Raw genomic sequence first — 12,137 nt, 5'->3', positions numbered from 1 at the left:
ATCATTCTCACCTTCAAATAACATATGCCACTACGCAGCCTTTCACTTGATCGATGAGTAGCTGTAGTTTGAAATCAGTAAGACCCCAGTGAAAATCCTTGAAATTTTTTACATGTACCATGTTCACAATTGCAGACCTATTAGGCACTTAAAAAAACTAAAGTAACATGAGTCAGCAGAGTGCTTTTCCCACAGATTACCTTTAACTGGTAATTTGCTTCCAAGAAGTCACTAAAAAAAGTACTTATAACACATTAGAACGTAACACATGCAGTCAAAACTTAACTGATTGCTGTAGCACTAACATGTAAAACCAAAGTGCAGTTTTACCAGTTGTAGAAGCAGTGAAGAGCCACAAAGATGACTATGGGCCTGGAGCATCAGTTCAATAACAAACATCTGAAAGAGCTGGGACTCTCTCCTCTCAGGAGAAGGGGAGGCTGAAGGGGTCTTACCAAGGTGTATAAATGCCTCAAGGGAGACACTGAAGATGAGGGATCTAGGCCCTTTACATCAGTGCTCATGGCAAGAGGCAATGTGCAGAAATGAAAGCACGGAATTCCATCTGAGCACAACTGAACACAATGCTGTTACTGTGAAAGTGCAGGAGCAGGCTGTGCAGAGAGGTTGTGGAGTTTCCATCTGTGGAGATACTCAAAATTCAACTGCATGATCCCAGGCAACCTGCTCTGAGTCACCCTGCTTGAGAAGAGGGGTTGGATGCATACAGCCTCAGGAGGTTCCTGTTTACCTATTGAGTGTTCAAAGCAGAACTTCAAGTGCTTAGCCCAAAATTAACAAAAAACAAAACAAAACACCCCCCCCACCAAACCAAAAATCCCCCCTTGAACTGCAGCAGCTGCTATGCAATTCTCTTAAGCAAACTAGACCAATATGGTACCATCAAGAGATATCTGTCTATATTTGCAGGCCCTAACATACTGATAGATCAATCACCTTTCAATCAGTCTTTAAATCAATATGATATGGTACTCAGGAATATTTGTTTCTGCTTGTGATAAATCCATTTAGTATGTTATGCCTCATGATAAATCAGTAACTGTCTTCCTGTTCTTTTGGCTGCTCTCTGAGGATATTAACTAGGGATGGCTGGAAGAGCTCTCGTTGAATAACCAGAAAATGTCAACCACTTACCACAATTCAGTCGTAAGTCAATTTTCTTGAAAATTTTGAATTTCCATTTTGAAGAAAAGGGAAACAGCAAAGTTGTGATGGACTCAAACTGTCTTGTTTTTGATAGTGTCAAAATGTAGACCAATGTCTTCACTCTAAAACACTTTACATGTGCATTTTTTATATTATTAAACCAAATTGAAATTATTGAATTAAATCGTTAAATTATTTTATTTTCAGTAGTTTAAGTTCTGATTTGTCTGAAAGCTACAGAATATTTAGATAATCCCAGTGAATTATCTGAATTCATTGAAAACAAATTCAAAATTCTCTAAGGACTGGAAATCCCCATCTCCAGAGAGCTTGCAGACTGCTTTCTATATGCATGAATAAAACACCCCAGCAAATCAGTTTAATAATGCTAAGCTGCATGTTGGCTGTGGAAGATATACAGGACTCTGATGCATTTCAGATTGTACAAGATGTGAATATGAATAGTGTGAGAGATGTCACGTAACAGCAAGGATGATACAAGTAACAAAAGACTGCAGATACTGTTATGCAATGCAGTGTAAAGCATAACTGAAATAGATATCTACTGTGCCAGACTACCTCTTGATAGTCATAGATTTGCATGAGTTAACTATAATCTATATTCCATTAAAGATTATGGGAGGAAAATATTATAAAAGTTAACGCTGCTTAAATGATGTAATTGCAGGCTTCAGTCATGCAACTCCTTTACTAGCATCCCTATCATTGATGTGAAAGTCATCACGGCAGAAGGATAGAAGTGGGAAACCATATTATTATCACGCTCATTACTTCTGTATTTTTGGTTAAAAATCATGGGAACATTCCATTCTGGAGAATTTCAAGAGCTGTTTTACAATTTAAATGGTATTTTCTTATTCAATCCGTTTCAGCCTTGAATTTAGCCCATTCTATTTATTCACATTATTGGCATAGAAATAAATCTGTATCTCTATCTCCTCTCTCTAGCCTTGAAGAGCCACTACAACTGTTACTGAGAGACCCAAACTTTTCCTGTTAATCCCATGAACAGAATAGCTGACATGGATTATTTTGGCTTTTGGCTCTTCACAGCTGTAAGACACTAACATTTGGCTGTAAACTCTTACAGTGGACTGTGAGCCAGGAGTCCCAAAAGAGACACCTGACAGTCAGAACCAAGGTTAAGTTGGAAGAGCTGCCTGTTTAAAAATGTGTCTTTTTGGAATGTGAGCGAATAAATGTGACTTGGAAGTTCAGAGGCTTTGGTGACACAGCAGCAGAATATGTACAGTCATCTGGCTAGAGCAGCATGCAGAATTGACTAATATACCTTATTTTTATGGAAGCTGAATGTGAAATACAGGAAAAAGACTGATCCTGTCCTGTGCAGCTGTTACCATAAGTACTGGAAAGTGCTGCAAAAATCCTCTTCTAAGTTTAGAAAACTAGCACTGGCATGTCAGTCAAATTTTTCCTGTATCGTCATCGTGGGTGAGAAGTAGTAACAGGAATATTTTGATGTGCACTGCTTGGTCCATGGAAATCCCTGGCTGTGCATTTTAATACAGGTACTAAATTAATACCTAAACCAATGTTTTGCAAAGCAAACACCAAAGTTTGGTGAGCTTTACAGAGTTTGTCAAATCTTGTCATGAGTGATTTGTCAAATACTTTAGGGCACAAACCCAAACAAATAATCAAATAAATCACAGAAATATTATCCAATGAACTCTGCCTGTATGAATTAGTGTCATTCTGTTATGTTTCAAAACAGCCAAGCTTCACTAACTATTTAAAGAGACTAGAAGTGAGATGAGTTCAGTGGGAACACAGAATGGTTATCTGCCCAGTCTGAGAGTACATCTCAACTGGGACCAGTTCCAATAGAAGAACAAGAATCCTATAACCAATACAATCCCAGTCAAATGTAACGCAAAACTCTCTGGAGCCATCAATATGGTAAAAAGAAAAAAAAATATTCAGTAGCCTGAGAAACGAAGATGCATAATTAAAGATTAAGGGAAAATAAAGGAACTTTGGAGACCTTTCATTGTATGAGCTTTAACTGCATGGACACCTTCCAATTACTTTTAATATACCCTCAATGCTAAGTTGCACTGAAGAGCACTAGGAATGCAAAAGGTGTATGCTAAGAGCCGCTAACTCAAATATGTTATATTAAACAGGAAAGACATATCAATAAATACTCAGAGAACCCATAGACTGACTAAAGGACTAAAAGACTGAGATCATGGAAGTTTCTAGTCAGATCACAGGCCTCTGAATTGCACCTCTTACTCCTTGTACTGAGCCTATAAAACTCAATGTTATCTTTCTCTGACCTGAGCAGTTAGCCAGAAATCCAGATTCCATTGAGTAGTTTAAGTCTGAAAGAAAGAGAAGTTGATGCTAAAATCCTATTTATAAAAAAAAAAAAAAAAAAAAAAAAAAAAAATTACAAAAGCTTCTTTCTTTTCTTCTGTACAACAAATATCAAATGTGGTGAGATGCTATCTTTCCTTGAAGCTCTGAGCTCTTTTCTAATCAGCACTTATCCCATACAGCTCTCTCTTGGCTTGGCAGTGGGCTGTGTTCCCAGTTTGTGTTCTGGCTTTGGCTGCTGCTCTTTTAGTCCATTTTTTTTTCCACCTACATTTCAGACACATAATAATTCACAGATGTCATTAAGCCAACAAAAAACTATCTAAGAAAGAGTTAGCATATTTGTTCTAATAATTTATCTCTTTTTTTGTATGTGTTTGTTTTTTTTGGGTTTTTTTAGTTTTTTTGTTTGTATCTTCCAAAGAGATAGCAACTTTTTCCAGAAGGTATCCTGATATGAAGACATCAGGAGACTGAGTCTTTTCCTTCCCTTGGCAGGTTATTCATATGGTTAATCACCTTCACTAGCAAATATCTGTGTTTAATCTGTCACCTGATTTTTCTCAAGAACAGTTTTTGGCTTCTGATGTTTTTATTCTTTCTTTACTACATTTAAAGGCCTTCAGTAACTGCTGAGTCCTTCTTGTGAAAGTACTTATACACTATGATTAATTAATTAATCTCTTGGCATGCTTTTTGATGAACTAAATAGAATGAGCTCTTTAACTCTCGCTGTAAAACATTTCCTTCACTATTCAGTTTCTGTGACTCTTACCTTTGCCAGTTCATCAATGCTGCAAAATGTGAACACCAGAATTGAAAATTAGGTATTATTTCTACTGGTATCCTGTACTGAGCTTAGCCACTCATTTCTGCTCTGCTTTTCTGCATTAGTCTTCTGGTTATACATGCAACAGCTAAATTAACTTCTTTGCAGGAGCTCTGGGATTCATGCTGAGTTACTTATCCAGTGTAGGCTTTACAGTCTTTTTGGAAGGCCTCTGCTTTCAGTGATGTTATGACACTTCCAGAGTAATGAAGTTCTAAAGCTTAAATGGTTGGGAGAAAAAAAACCAACTCTGCTGAGTTGCTTAAGTTAAGACTGATAACTGGTGTAAACTAGCAAGTGCACAGCTCTGAGTTTTCCAGTAACAATTTGCAGTGAGCTGCTGTGTACTGAAACAGCTCTGGTCCGTCTTGCATGTAAAACTGGGAAGCTTAGATGTCCTACAGAAGGCCTTGACACAAATATCCATGGCAGTGAATTGTGGTCTAAGCAAAATCTTATTCCATTGCAAAGGCTTTAAAGAAACCATACTGAATAATCAGCCTGCTCAATCACTGACTGGAGAAATTTCCTGACTTCAGGGTCATGACCTAATTTGCATTATTTTTTGAAGTTAGATTAAGAGAAAAAGGAACACATCTCTCATTACCACCAAGGAAAATATATAGCACTATACAATGAAGTGGCCAAAGGATAATATAAATTGGAAAACCAGGAGATTACTCCCTAGGGACCTAATTTTTTCTGTGGGTTATTGCAGCAAGAAAAACTGATTTGTTTCTTTTAAATGTCTATTAAACATCTGGACAAACTATGTGCCAGGTGTGACCTAAATGTAAGCTAAAAAGTTGGGGGGAAGGCATGGTCCCACAGTTTCTATCACCAACTCCATTGTGCTAAATGGGAAAACAAAGTCCACCATTTTCACCTCTGGTCTGGAAATATAAGCCCTCAAATCTGAGTAATAGCCTTTTCACTGGGTCTTCCAATTATCTATATGAGCTTTTAGTTTTTTCACTCTGTATTCTGGACTATGGCATGGAAAATGGGGCTAGGTAAAAAAGATAACCTACACAAAGATTTGATGTCAAGATGAGATCATTTGGGTAATTTCTATTTTGTCCCATTCTTCCATATGTAATCCAGAATGTGCAACTGGTCCTCTCCACAGAACTTTCAGGCTAACTCCATTGTATTAATTTGAATAGGAAATCCTCATAAGCATTGCAATTACCATTCAGATGTACCTATATTTTAACAGAAGTAATAATTCTGTTACTGATTGTGTGATGAAATGCACACAGGACCTTTTTTTTCTCAGAGGGAGAGATCAGAGATACATATAAAGCTAAGTTAAAGTAAAGCTAAAAATGAAGCTAAGTGTATGGCTCTTCATCTGAAAGCTGCTTTATCCACATTCTCAATCCCCATTTTATTTCTGACAAAGCCTCTCTGAAATCCATGGCTTTGACAGAATTGAAGCAATCCAGGTTAGACTCAGTTTGAGGTATGTATTTAGCCATTTTTTTTAAAAAAAAAGAGTTGGTTCTTGATGTATTACCTTTTTGTAGAATGTATGTTGGAAAACAAAAAGATTTACAACAATTTAAAGTGCAAGTTCATGAGATTTACAGACTGTATACACTGATTAGTATTTGAGCTTATTTAAAAGGGTTTCTATGGGCTTTGCCAGGATCATATATTTTAAAAAAATCCATATCAAAGTATTGTTATTAATACCTTTGATTTTTTTAAAAAGTACATTACAATTTAGAATTCAAAATAGAGTAAATTTCCACTCTGGAACAGGCAAATTTATTTTGGCAGTATCAGAATCAGGGTTGAAAAGGGTAAGATACATCAAGTTAGTTTCAAACAGGTAATAGATAAAAAAAATTCGTATAGATGGGCAAATTTTTTGGCATATAATACAGATATGGCTGACAAAATTCACATGGTTTGCTAAGTGTGTAAAGTTACTTTGTCTGAAAAAGAAGTAGAAAAAAGTGTTAAAGTGAAGAATTTTTACTTCTGAAGCACTGTCTGACCCTGGTTTCCTGCAGTGGGTGGCAAGAAAATTAAAGAAAGAACAAGTTACTTCTGGCCAAACTCAGCCATAGAAAGGAAGGGTCCTCGAGGAGGGAGCAGGGCAGGTTACCCAGGAGAAATACAGACACTCAAGGTAAATTCAGAGGGGAATGCTTAGGGAAACCAAAGGCCATCTGAAGCTGAATCTGGCAGGCAATGTGAAGGGCCACAAGAGGGGCTGCCACAAATAAAGCAGCAGGTCCTTACTGTAAGGTTTGTGTAGAGGTTGTCTGGGGGTTCTAGGTGCTGGGTTTCGGGGTTCTAGGAATCGGGTTTCGGGGTTCTAGGTGTCGTGTCTAGGGGTTCTAGGTGTCGTGTCTGGGGGTTCTAGGTACCCTGTCTTGGGGTTCTAAGTGTCAGGTTTTGGGGTTATTGGTGTCATGTCTGGGGGATCTAGGTGTCGGGTTTCGGGGTTCTAGGGACCGTGTCTGGAGGTTCTAGGGAGCGTGTCTGGGGGTTCCAGGTGTCATGATTGGGGGTTCTAGGTGTCAGCTTTCGGGGTTCTAGGGGCTGTGACTTGGGGTTCTAGGTGCTGTGACTTGGGGTTCTAGGTGTCGTGACATGGGGTTCTAGGTGCTGTGACTTGGGGTTCTAGGTGCTGTGACATGGGGTTCTAGGTGTCGTGACATGGGGTTCTAGGTGTCGGGTTTCGGGGTTCTAGGTAACCTGACTTGGGGTTCTAGGTGTCGGGTTTTGGGGTTCTAGGTGTCGGGTTTTGGGGTTCTAGGTGTCGTGACTTGGGGTTCTAAGTAACCTGACTTGGGGTTCTAGGTGTCGTGACTTGGGGTTCTAGGTGTCGTGACTTGGGGTTCTAGGTAACCTGACTTGGGGTTCTAGGTAACCTGACTTGGGGTTCTGGTGTCGGGTTTCGGGGTTCTAGGTAACCTGACTTGGGGTCCTAGGTGTCGGGTTTTGGGGTTCTAGGTAACCTGACTTGGGGTTCTAGGTGTCGTGACTTGGGGTTCTAGGTAACTTGACTTGGGGTTCTAGGTGTCGTGACTTTGGGTTCTAGGTAATCTGACTTGGGGTTCTAGGTGTCGGGTTTCGGGGTTCTAGGTAACCCGACTTGGGGTTCTAGGTGTCGGGTTTCGGGGTTCTAGGTAACCTGACTTGGGATTCTAGGTGTCGGGTTTCGGGGTTCTAGGTGTCATGACTTTGGGTTCTAGGTAACCTGACTTGGGGTTCTAGGTGTCGGGTTTTGGGGTTCTAGGTAACCTGACTTGGGGTTCTAGGTAACCCGACTTGGGGTTCTAGGTGTTGGGTTTCGGGGTTCTAGGTGTCGTGACTTGGGGGTTCTAGGTGTCGTGACTTGGGGTTCTAGGTAACCCGACTTGGGGTTCTAGGTGTCGGGTTTCGGGGTTCTAGGTGTCGTGACTTTGGGTTCTAGGTAACCTGACTTGGGGTTCTAGGTAACCTGACTTGGGGTTATAGGTGTCGTGACTTGGGGTTCTAGGTGTCGGGTTTCAGGGTTCTAGGTGTCGTGACTTGGGGTTCTAGGTAACCTGACTTGGGGTTCTAGGTGTCGTGACTTGGGGTTCTAGGTAACCTGGGGTTCTAGGTAACCCGACTTGGGGTTCTAGGTGTCGGGTTTCGGGGTTCTAGGTGTCGTGACTTTGGGTGCTAGGTAACCTGACTTGGGGTTCTAGGTGTCGGGTTTTGGGGTTCTAGGTAACCTGACTTGGGGTTCTAGGTGTCGTGACTTGGGGTTCTAGGTGTCGGGTTTCAGGGTTCTAGGTGTCGTGACTTGGGGTTCTAGGTGTCGTGACTTGGGGTTCTAGGTGTCGTGACTTGGGGTTCTAGGTAACCCGACTTGGGGTTCTAGGTGTCGGGTTTCGAGGTTCTAGGTGTCGTGACTTTGGGTTCTAGGTAACCTGACTTGGGGTTCTAGGTGTCGGGTTTTGGGGTTCTAGGTAACCTGACTTGGGGTTATAGGTGTCGTGACTTGGGGTTCTAGGTGTCGGGTTTCAGGGTTCTAGGTGTCGTGACTTAGGGTTCTAGGTAACCTGACTTGGGGTTCTAGGTGTCGTGACTTGGGGTTCTAGGTAACCTGACTTGGGGTTCTAGGTAACCTGACTTGGGGTTCTAGGTGTCGGGTTTTGGGGTTCTAGGTAACCTGACTTGGGGTTCTAGGTGTCGGGTTTCGGGGTTCTAGGTGTCGTGACTTGGGGTTCTAGGTGCCGTGACTTAGGGTTCTAGGTAACCTGACTTGGGGTTCTAGGTGTCGTGACTTGGGGTTCTAGGTGTCGTGACTTTGGGTTCTAGGTAACCTGACTTGGGGTTCTAGGTGTCGTGACTTGGGGTTCTAGGTAACCTGACTTGGGGTTCTAGGTAACCTGACTTGGGGTTCTAGGTGTCGGGTTTTGGGGTTCTAGGTAACCTGACTTGGGGTTCTAGGTGTCGGGTTTCGGGGTTCTAGGTGTCGTGACTTTGGGTTCTAGGTAACCTGACTTGGGGTTCTAGGTGTCGTGACTTAGGGTTCTAGGTAACCTGACTTGGGGTTCTAGGTGTCGTGACTTAGGGTTCTAGGTAACCTGACTTGGGGTTCTAGGTGTCGTGACTTGGGGTTCTAGGTGTCGTGACTTTGGGTTCTAGGTAACCTGACTTGGGGTTCTAGGTGTCGTGACTTGGGGTTCTAGGTAACCTGACTTGGGGTTCTAGGTGTCGGGTTTCGGGGTTCTAGGTGTCGTGACTTTGGGTTCTAGGTAACCTGACTTGGGGTTCTAGGTGTCGGGTTTCGGGGTTCTAGGTAACCTGACTTGGGGTTCTAGGTGTCGTGACTTAGGGTTCTAGGTAACCTGACTTGGGGTTCTAGGTGTCGTGACTTGGGGTTCTAGGTAACCTGACTTTGGGGTTCTAGGTGTCGGGTTTCGGGGTTCTAGGTAACCTGACTTGGGGTTCTAGGTGTCGTGACTTAGGGTTCTAGGTAACCTGACTTGGGGTTCTAGGTGTCGTGACTTGGGGTTCTAGGTAACCTGACTTGGGGTTCTAGGTGTCGGGTTTCGGGGTTCTAGGTGTCGTGACTTGGGGTTCTAGGTGTCGGGTTTTGGGGTTCTAGGTAACCCGACTTGGGGTTCTAGGTAATTTGACTTGGGGTTCTAGGTAACCTGACTTGGGGTTCTAGGTGTCGGGTTTCGGGGTTCTAGGTAACCTGACTTGGGGTTCTAGGTAACCCGACTTGGGGTTCTAGGTGTCGTGACTTGGGGTTCTAGGTGTTGGGTTTCGGGGTTCTAGGTGTCGTGACTTGGGGTTCTAGGTATCGTGTCTGGCGGTTCCAGGTGTCAAGTATCAGGGTTCTAGGTTTCATGACTTGGGGCTCTAGGAACACTGTCCTGGGGTTCTAGGTATTGGGTTTCGGGGTTCTAGTTATCGTGTCTGGGGGTTCTAGGTGTTGTGTCTTGGGGTTCCAGGTGTTGTGTCTCGGGGTATTGGGGGGTTCCAGGTGTCTTGTCTGGGGGTTCTAGGTGTCAGGTTCCGGTGTTCTATATGCCGGGTTTCGGGGTTCCAGGTGTCGAGTATCAGGGTTCTAGGTGTCGGGTTTCGGGGTGTCACATCTGGGGGTTCTAGGTGTCGGGTTGGGGGGTTCCAGGTGTCGGGTTTCGGGGTTCTAGGTATTGGATTTCGGGGTTCTAAGTATCATGTCTGGGGGCTCTAGGTGTTGGGTTTCAGGGTTCTAGGTGTCAATGGATACGAAGCTCTGTCCTGTGTCCAACCAGAAGAAAAGAGTAAATTTAACAACTGTGACTTCTATCCACTGTCACTGAATCCAACCAATATGAAGGAGACATATTGAGACAGCACACAGTGGTCAGGTAAAATAGAGTCTAATGCATCTTTCTAGATTGCGCTATACCAAAAGTAGCCCTGGCTGGCAGACATTCAAATAGGAATTTTGGAAGTTATTTCCAGATTGCCAGAATCATTTTATTCCTTAAAATGATATAACTATATACATAGGCAATTTTTAGGCATGATGCTATAAAGGATACATTATTGCAACCAGCTGAGAAAGTTTAAACTAGAAGTTACAGTGAGATCTCTTGCAGAGATGCCACCCTGTTTGTGAAAAAGAATAAACCATACACCAAATGTCTGACAGGGGTACATAAAACAGGGAAGTCTCAGGAAAACAATGTTATCATTAAGGAAGTATTCCAAAAGCCAGCAATTTTTTTTGCTGCAGGTTCCTTAGCTTTAGATTTTTGATGGGTGATTCATGTGCACTGTTCTCCTTTAGGCCTGGGTAACTGTTTGTAACACATGAAATTATATCTGTCTAGTCTAGAATTCACATGGACATGGCAATAACAAAAGTTCTTATACTTTTAATAATATGTTGTTCTTTTTCCCTTAGTAAAAATGCAGGTATTTTTCGCAGACATGCTGTTGCTTAGATTTATGGTTTGCATATTGAAGTTATTTTTATATGAAGAATTTTCTTGCTGTGGCTCCCAGAGTAACTGAAGTGCATGTTTTCATTGCAACACATACTATGCATTCCTTTCTTGGCGAGTTAACAGTGAATGACATTATCTGTGTCTCTCCAAAACATGTTTATTCCAAAAGAGTGGGCTTTCATAAGTGAATAGTTGGTTTGTGCCATGCTCAAAGGACAAATGTTTCATCATGCTTGCATGGAACTACAGGAGTGTACGAAATACTGCTTAGGTTCACAGGTCTTTATTAAAAGAGTGATTCTGTGTTGGAATATACAAAAACAATGGCTGTGATTCAAATAATTATCTTTATTCAGAAAATAATAATAATAATAATAATAATAATAATAATAATAATAATAATAATAATAATAATAATAATAATAATAGTAATAATAATAATAATTTTTCAGAAGCAGTAGCAGTAGCCTTACAATGTGCCTAAGACTCCAAGGGAAAGTCTGTGAAGAGCCTGCACTGTAAGTAAGTGAAAGACAATTGCTAGTGATATAGGAATCTACAGAAGCAGTAAGGCAGACCATACAACAGCTTCATCTTACTGGTGCCTAAACACTTTACAATTCTTTCTGGAAACTGATTGGCAAGAGTGATTACTAAGAAAGAATTAAAACTGTATAATGAAATGTATTTTTTAGCTCAAAACTTCTCATAAAGAAAACCATAGGAGCAAACACGAAGATTTTAGTGAATTTATAAGGGCAGTGTAATTAGAATGAGAAAGAGTAAAAGATATTGATATAGGAATACTGTCTTTAGACAGTGTTATACTGTCTAAATTCCTATGCTGCTTTCATTACAGAACTACCATCATGCAATCTCATGCACTTGCTTTATCTGTGTAAGCAGATATCTGCAATGTGAGACTGGCCCTGGAGATGCTGCAATCTGAAAAATTTAAATATACCCTGCAAATGAAGACCTAGGGAGTGATATGAGTTACAGATACCTTACACAGGCAGAATGCTTGAAGGAAACTGTGCTTGCATGAGCAGAGAATCAGCCTGGGACTTCTGTTTGATCTAAAGAAGATAGACATACAGCAAAAGGACAGCTTTGTGAGGTGCTTGCTCAGAAATAGCAACTGAAAGAATGTTTGCTTAAGTGATTACCCAGGCTATAGGTGGTAGCTGAGTTAATGTTTGCAGAGGAGATTGCCCCGAAATATGGTAGGTGTAGTGGGATGGCCATTTTCCAGTTTAACATTTTAATTTTGGAAAATGCTACCCTCTATGAAGTGAAACATTTTGTAGGGGAAATTATTCTTCAGTGTCAAGAAT

At 41.3% G+C, this 12,137-nt stretch overlaps 1 long non-coding RNA gene across 1 annotated transcript; it reads left to right on the top strand.

The window, feature by feature from the left end:
- Nucleotides 1-9,329: 9,329 nt before the first annotated feature.
- LOC147654861 (uncharacterized) lies at nucleotides 9,330-11,817 on the top strand. Its single transcript, XR_015283288.1, has 3 exons — nucleotides 9,330-10,215; nucleotides 11,253-11,322; nucleotides 11,660-11,817. It is a non-coding gene; the product is annotated as an uncharacterized LOC147654861 (long non-coding RNA).
- The last annotated feature ends 320 nt before the right edge of the window (nucleotides 11,818-12,137 follow it).

Source organism: Cyanistes caeruleus, chromosome 2, assembly GCF_971803275.1.
Source record: "Cyanistes caeruleus chromosome 2, bCyaCae1.hap1.1, whole genome shotgun sequence".
In the NCBI taxonomy this organism is placed as follows: domain Eukaryota; kingdom Metazoa; phylum Chordata; class Aves; order Passeriformes; family Paridae; genus Cyanistes; species Cyanistes caeruleus.
Note: the sequence above shows the minus strand (reverse complement) of the source record. Positions and strands in the feature narration are given on the sequence as shown.